The sequence below is a fragment of the Tupaia chinensis genome, unplaced genomic scaffold (assembly GCF_000334495.1).
Source record: "Tupaia chinensis unplaced genomic scaffold, TupChi_1.0 Scaffold000010_1, whole genome shotgun sequence".
Taxonomy (NCBI): domain Eukaryota; kingdom Metazoa; phylum Chordata; class Mammalia; order Scandentia; family Tupaiidae; genus Tupaia; species Tupaia belangeri.
In genome coordinates this window covers 4,703,239-4,711,243 of record NW_006159440.1, presented here as the reverse complement: position 1 = coordinate 4,711,243, position 8,005 = coordinate 4,703,239, and the positions used below count along the sequence as shown (strand labels likewise).

At 36.9% G+C, this 8,005-nt stretch overlaps 1 long non-coding RNA gene across 1 annotated transcript in view; it reads right to left on the bottom strand.

Annotated features, from left to right (window-relative positions):
• LOC106733732 (uncharacterized) overlaps positions 1–8,005 on the bottom strand; it is a 51,360-nt gene that overhangs the window by 14,395 nt on the left and 28,960 nt on the right. The window contains exon 3 of the long non-coding RNA XR_001369655.1: positions 4,302–4,561. This is a non-coding gene — a long non-coding RNA (uncharacterized LOC106733732). The remainder of the gene's footprint in view (positions 1–4,301; positions 4,562–8,005) is intronic.

The following is an 8,005-nucleotide window of genomic DNA, read 5'->3' as shown; positions in this document are numbered from 1 at the left end:
TTTCGCTATAGGGCGCGTGCACTCACCAGACAGACAGAGAGAGACATAGAAACAGAAAGCGAGAAATCACCCCCCAAAGGGGATGGTCACACCACAATCCCTTCTCCTCCATTCTCCTCTCCTCTCCCGATTTTTTTTTTTTTTTTTTTACAGAGAGAAACAGAGAGACAGAAAGAGAGAAATCATCCCCCAGGGGGGATGGTCACCCTGCAATCCCCTCTCCTCCATTCTCCTCTCGGGATCTTGGGCACACACGCACACGCGCCCGGTGTGAGTTTTAAGCCACCTGGTCTGGGACGCAAACCACGGTCGACTATGTGAGAATCCAGCGACATAGCCATTATGCTAACTGCTGGTTCCTGAGAGCCGTGCATTTCTAACCACCTCTCATTTCTTGCTGATGCTGCTGACCTACAGACCACACTTCGAATATTAATGATGTGGAGAAACACTGTTAAATCGATGGCTCATGGGGAAAATGGAGAAAATTGAAGAAGAGTTAGAACGAGACCTCATAGGACTTCTCAGCTCTGATGTTCTCCTGGGTTTCAGGGAAGACTCCATGTTCCTTTACTTTTTTATGAACTTTGACTAGAGCACAGGCTCCATTTAATTTGTTTTTTTCATTTTTTTTGTGGGTGTTTTGTTTTGCTTTGCTTTGGGTTTAGCCTGTCTCTGCTTGTTTGTTTTTAATTTTTATAATCCTATGGGGTCAAGAGAAGAGGAACATAATTGGACACCGTGTGGTTTTATCCTCAGAAAGCTGACTCAGAGCCAGGATGTCTGGATTCTATGAGAGATTTAAAAAACAAACAAACAAAGGTGGTTTTCCTCCTTTACACTCAACACTTCACTTCTAATTCCAGATGGATGAGTTTTTTTCCTATACAACAAGCAATTCTCCAGAGGACAGCTGCCATATGACCTAAAATTTAATTCCATTCTACACTATATGGAGAGCGCATCAGATCCTACAGGTTAAGGTTTCAGTCTCACAAGATTCCCCCACTTGAGACACCAGTAGTGAGCTCCAGGTAGACCTGTGTTTCTGACCCTCTGTCTGTATCAGAATTCCCACACCCACCCTCCTTGGGTTCAATTAATTCATTAAAGCAGCTTACAGAATCAGGAAAATGTTCTACTTGTGTTTACTATTTATTATAAAAGTTACTACAAGGGTGACAGATGAACATTCGGAGAGAAGAAATATATGGGATGAGGTGTGGAAAAGGGGGCTCTGAGCTCTGATTCCATTTAAATGTATGAGGGCTGGAAATGCAGTCCCAGCTGGCGGCTTCATCCAGACACGTACATGAGGAAGAGGAGCCCAAGACACCCTCGCAGCAGAACAAATAAACCCCAAAAGAAAGTCTTGAGCAACTTCTCCATTTGTTTCCCTGTTTCTAAGGATTCCAAGTAAACTTCTGCTATTTTTACTCATAATTGCTCTGGAAATACAATTGAGAATGTCAAACAACCTTAAAACTTCAGCAAACTCTTTCAGAATGTAAACGTCAACAAGTACATCTCAAAATTATCCATATTCGATGAAAGTTAAACTGAAATAGCTTTAATTTTGACAGTGTTTACTATTTTTGTTGACTCAAAAGTGTGCTCATAACCAATATTCCTAAGGCGTGGAATATATAGAAATGTATTCTCTAAAAACATTCTTTGCACAGATTTTCAGTTTGCTAATTGTTCCTGAAAGGCAGACCCCTGATTTTGACATATGGGCATATAATGGAAGCACTAGTGAATATTCACTTCACGTAAGATCTGACTGTTATCTCCGTGCTACTTCCCTTTTATGTTTTGTTTATACAATACATACATGTTTATGTTTTGTGTATGTTTGTTTCACTCTTACAAGTTTTAGAAGCAAAAGGTGCTTGAACCTGATATGTTCATAGAAAACACATATTTTAAGATAATGCATTTAATTAAATGTAGTTTCTTTGGCATCATAAAACATCAGAGTTAACCTGTTTTAGTTCAAACATTCCATTCTTCCTACCCCAAAAAACTTTTTTATAGCTGAGGTGTATACAGTGAGAAATACAGGAAAAAACATGTTCTACAAGTATTGTTTTCATGAGATTTCACATGACTTTTGCCATTCAACTCAACTGTAGTTCACCTGGATGAAAAAGAAAGAAAAAGAGAGAGAAAGAAAAAGAAAGAAAAGAAAGAAAGAAAGAAGAAAGAAAGAAAGAAAGAAAAAGAGAGAGAAAGAAAGAAAGAAAGAAAGAGAAAGAGAAAGAAAGAAGAAAAAGAAAGAAAGAAAGAAAGAGAGAGAGAGAGAGAGAGAGAGAGGGAAAGAAAGGAAGAGAGAAAGAAAAAAAGGAAGAAGAGAAAGAGAGAAAGAGAAGACAAAAAAAGAAAGAAAGAAAGAAAGAAAGAAAGAAAGAAAGAAAGAAAGAAAGAAAGAAAGAAAGAAAGAAAGAGAAAGAAAGAAAGAAAGAAGAAAGAAAGAAAAAGAAAGAAAGAGAAAGAAAGAAAAAAAAAGTTTTTAGTGTTTAGGTATAGCCTACTAGGCACCAGGTTTCTCACATTATTAGGAGCACATTTCTGTGTCCATAAAGAAATCTGTTTTGGAACCAGTAAATGGTGTAATGGTTATATCACTGAACTTTCATGTGGTTCGAGTCCCAGATCTGGTGGTTAAAAACTCATGTCAGGCCCAAGATCCTGAGAAGAATGGAAGAAAAGGGATTGAGGTGTGGCCATCCCTCCAGGGGGGTGATTTCTCTCTTTCTGTCTTTCTGACTCTCTTTGTTTCTTTGGCAAGCTCATGCAACCAATAGCAAAAATCTCTCTTAAAAAAAGAAAGAAAAGAAAGAAATTTGTGTTTCTTTTTATAGTGGACACCTACTCTAGAGCACAGAAGAGGACATCCTTAAAGTATGACAAGTGTGTGAGATTTCTCCTCAGGTTGATGCCATAACCCTTTTAAGTCAGTGATGACTCTGTAATAAAGTCATTAGATTAAAAATTGCACAATTGCTTGATATAAAATTTCTAACCTTTTTTTGTTGTATATAAGAAAATATATATATATATATATATATATATATATATATCAAACATGAGAATGCCTTTGACAGAAGTAGCTCCACTCTCCAGGAACAGGTGGTAGTTTCTAGAAGCTGCCTTGTAGAGGGTATTGTCTACAATATCCCCCCCCCAGGGGATAGACTCTGAATCTAGCACCCAGTCCCTTTCAGAATAGACTAGAGAAGTCTTCCAACTAATGACAGGCTTTGGTGGTTTGTGTCTTAAAAGTCCCTCACTTCTGGCAAGTTCTAATAAGTCCCACTGGAACACCTTATCCCCCTTGGACTCCCCAATACACTCCATGCCAGAGCTCTACACAGCATCTCCACCCCTTGGAGAGTTTTCTGGAATCAGATGACTTCTCAAGGTCCTTTCTTTCCACTTCCACTGCACCACGAAGGACTCCAATTGCATCAGGGGAAAGCTGAACTGCAGAGGTAATGCCAGGAGCTTGTTCATTGTCACACAGGTCCTGCTTCCTGACAGCTTCACCTGGACCATCTGAAGATTGGGGAATGAGGGCAGTGCTGGGGTTCATGAAATTCAAATAATGCCAAGCCTGTGGGCCTGGACTGATACGTAGTCTAAGGGGTGTGATCTGTGGTTCTCTGTGTTTCCTAATTACATGTCCAGCTGAGGATGGGAACAGAAATTGAAAAAGGCAATTGTTTTGTCTCTCTTTCCCAGCAGAGGTTGGTGAGCATGAGGTTTCATGGCCTCTACAGTGAGCCCTCAAGAACTGCCAGCTAGGTGGAATCCATCAGAAAATAAAATCTTTTTCTGAGGGTCCTGATACATTTTCAATCAGGAACAGAAGTGGGGTTTCTGCACCCTTCACAGAAATTCACAGAATGCAGGACCTCATCCCAACCTTCAGGTGCTTCCCTTTCTGAGATCCCCGAGTACAAATATGGGAGCTCACCAGGTTGTCTTATTTTACTTGGCCCCAACTTCCTCTTAGATGTGTTTTGGCAACTAGTTTTTTGCTATTCTCACCATTATACTCTAAGCATTGGTAAGGAGATTCACTTCTCTCTAATAATGTGATCATTATTATTCTGCTATGGGAATAATTTGAGGGGAAGTTAAGGCTAACTTTTTTAAATAGTGTCCACAAATAATGGTAAGTAGGTATAGGAAAAAGCTAATTTTGTTTTATATATCAGAGAACATGAAGGAAAACTTAAAAACATTAATGCTAGATAAAAGAAGAAAGTACGCATCAAATCATCTTGTTGACTTACATTGTTATAAACAAGGCTGAAAATTTGGCTTTCAGACTGAACATCCAGTGAGGTGAATGAATTTCAGGGACTATTGTGAGCTGTCGTGAGCCATGCTTGCCAGGTCAGTACAATCACAGGCCATCCCGAAGCTGCTGCTCAAGATGAATAGTCGTTGGTCCCAGTTGGAGTGTCCACTGCGTATGAGGAATGCATTCAATGCATAACGTACATATTCCTCTTCACGCAGACCTCGCGAAGTCAGTATTATTGCTTTTCTCCTTTTGAAAAAAAGATAAAACAGGCTTGGATTGGTTAAAAACTATACTCAAGATGATACAACAAATAAAAGTACATCTGACCTGTAAGCCTTTACTCTTTAACTGTTACTTTATAGTGCCTTTCTCTCTCTCTCTCTCTGTACACGCACACACACACACGGCGTGAGAATCTGTCTGAAGGCAGAATGTGTAAAGCTTATTTTTTTATTTTAATTTTAATTTTTTATTTACATTTTTTAATACATTCAATCACGCTATTTAGCTTACAAGGTGATCATTTCAATATGTGAACATTTCTCCCTGACCCAGTTGATCAAAATATAACAATACTACCTCCCTGTCTCAACAATGCTGTGTAAAGTTTATTAATGTCATTAATGTTTGCTTTTCTCATACTTAATTAAATTGATATTCAGTCAGTCAAAAATATGTATTGAACACCTACCACATTCTAGGAACAATGTATGGTGAAATATATCAACTTTTAATTATTTACTAAATAAAAAAAATCTCCTTTAATCTAAGAACATATTTTAAATGCAATTTCTTTTTTGTTTTTTTCCCATCTATTTATTTTACATTCATTCACTGTACATCATCACAACATAGAAAATGTAATTTCCCATCCAGAATACACTGTTATTGATTTTTTAAAGAATTTTACCACACATTATCGTCAATAAATAATTTTTCATTTCTTTTTTCTCATATATTCATGCTTTCTTTTCTTTTCCCCTTGATTCCCTGCTTCTCATCCTCTGCATTTCCCACCCTCCTCCCACACTGCCTTTGGTATCTACAGTTGCTTTCCATACCTTTTATGAATTATAAGATAGTATTTTCCAAGGATGCACATAAGACAACCTACATGCAGGCTCTCCTGTGTAATCAAAATCACCTAAGCATTGTCTTTCCTTGATGGTTAGCAATGTTGAGCTTTTTTAATTTAATGCATTTGCTGGCCATTGTATGTCTTATTCTGAAAAATGTTCTTTCAAATCATCTGCCCACTTCTAAAATAAGATTATTTGATGTTTTGATTATGGGATTTTTTTCATTTCTTTGTACATTCTGGTTATTAATTCCCTGTTGGATTTACAATCAGCCTTCCCAAAGTTCATGGATAATACATATTACCAAAAAAAAAAAAAATACTCATGGGTTTACAAATTGTTTGCACCAAAATAAACTCATACTTTAATCTTATTTTTTTCATAAATTTTTTAAAGTTCCTTTGTATAGTTTATAAATATTTTATCTCTTTCTGTTGGTTGTCTCCTACTCTGCTTGTTTCCTTTGCTATGCAAAAGCTCTTTTTAGTTTGATAGAATCCTGTTTGCCTATTTCTGCATTTGTTGCCTCGACTTACGAGGTCCTATTCAAAAACTCTTTGCTCAAACCAATGTCCTAAGACATTTCCACTATTTTTTCCAACAGTTTATATATTTTGGTCTTATATTTAAATCTTAACCTATTTTTATTTTAGTTTGACCTTTGCATATAGTGAGCAATAGGGCTCTAGTTTCATTCTTCTGAATAAAGTGTGTTCTCACAATTTACTCAAGACACCATCCTTTCCCAATTACTGTTCTTGGCACCTTTGTCAAAAATCAATTGGCTGCATATATGTGCATTTATCTCTGGATCTAACATCACTCATCAGCAAGGTAATTTAAATCAAAACCACAATGGATATAATTTCATCCCTTTTAGGATGTATCACCAAAAAGGCAATATATAACAAATATTGCTGAACACAGAGAAAGAGGAGCTCTTTTACACTGTTGGAGGGAATGTACATTAAATAGCCATTATGGAAAACAGTATGGAGTTTTTGCAGAAAAATAAATGGAGAATTTCAGTATGATCCAGCAATCCTACTACCAGGCATATATACAAAGAAACAAAAATCAGCATGCCATAGGGAAATTTACACTCATGTTTGCTGAAGCACTATTCACAATAGCCAAGATATGGAATCACCTCATGTATACATTGACAGAGGAACTTTAAAAAAAAAAATGTGGTATGCATATACAGTGGAATAATACTCAGCTATTAAAAAGAATGAAATCTTGTCACTTGAAGCAACATGGATGAGCCTGAAGGATATTATGTTAGGTGAAATAAGCCAGTCCCCAAAAAAGAAAAATTACATATTCTTACTCATATATGAAACAAAAAAGCCATTTTCTTAGAAGTAGAGACTAGAATAATGGTTACCAGAGGCTGGGAGGAGTATGGGTGAGGGAAGATGGAGAGACAATGGTTAATAGACATGAAATTACATACAGATATAAGAAACAAGTTTTAGTGTTCAATAACACAGTAGGGTAACTAGAGTAACAATTGTTTATATCAATATATATCAAAATAGCTAAAAAAGAGGGTTTTGTTCAAATATTCTCAACACAAGAGTAATGATATGTTTGAAATTATGAATATGCAAATACCCTGATTTGATCACTACACATTATATTTACATACCATAAAATCATACCGCATAAATATGCACAATTATGTGTCAATTAAAAAATTTAAATCCTCTAAGAAATCACTTAAATACTGGAAGTATTGAAAGCAGTAGAATTATTGCAGAAATGCCTAATAGGGAGGTAGAAAAGAGAGACTTTGAAAGGGGGAAATTGTGTGAGAGGGAAGTAAGACCAGGAATAAGAGAGGAAAGTAAAAGGAGGGTTAGAGAAGGAAAGATACAACAAAGACAGTGATATATCGAGGTGTGGGAGCACGGATGAAGGAGTGTTCTATGCAGGATACTAATGGTAACAAACATTTCTTATTATTTGGAAGTAAGCCTTTCAATTCTTTAGTTCAACTGAAGACTTTAAAATAGCTCTCATTTTAGTAATGTTGTATGACTCATTCCAATACCATCAGAAAAGGGTTTGCCCGCCCATCCAGTCTTAAGTTTTACTTTTAGAAAAATAACCCCATCTAGTACTGACAGGTTTGTTTCATGTTCAAAGAAATGAATTCAGTCTTAGATATTTACTTTGAAACCACACAGATGCCAGGTCATTTATTAGTCATCAAAGGCTTTGCCAAATTTTTAAATAACTAACTTGTACATACATATAAAATATATCAGCGAAAGCACAAAACAATGCCTGAATGTTGCATTTGGAACTCAGTTGCATTTAATTTCCTTTTTAGTACCTTTCTTCCCTCATCTAATCTTTTGGCAAATTTAATTCATTTGAGTCCAAGTAAGAAACTTCTTTTTCTTTTTTTGGAGAGGTTTTTGCTATAGGGCGCCTGCGCTCGCCAGACAGACAGAGAGAGACAGAGTGACAGAAAGTGAGAAATCACCCCCCAGGGGGGATGGTCACGCCGCAATCCCTTCTCCTCCATTCTCCTCTTGGGATCTTGGGCACGCACGCACACGCATCCAGCGTGAGTTTAAGCCACCGGGTTCAGGACACA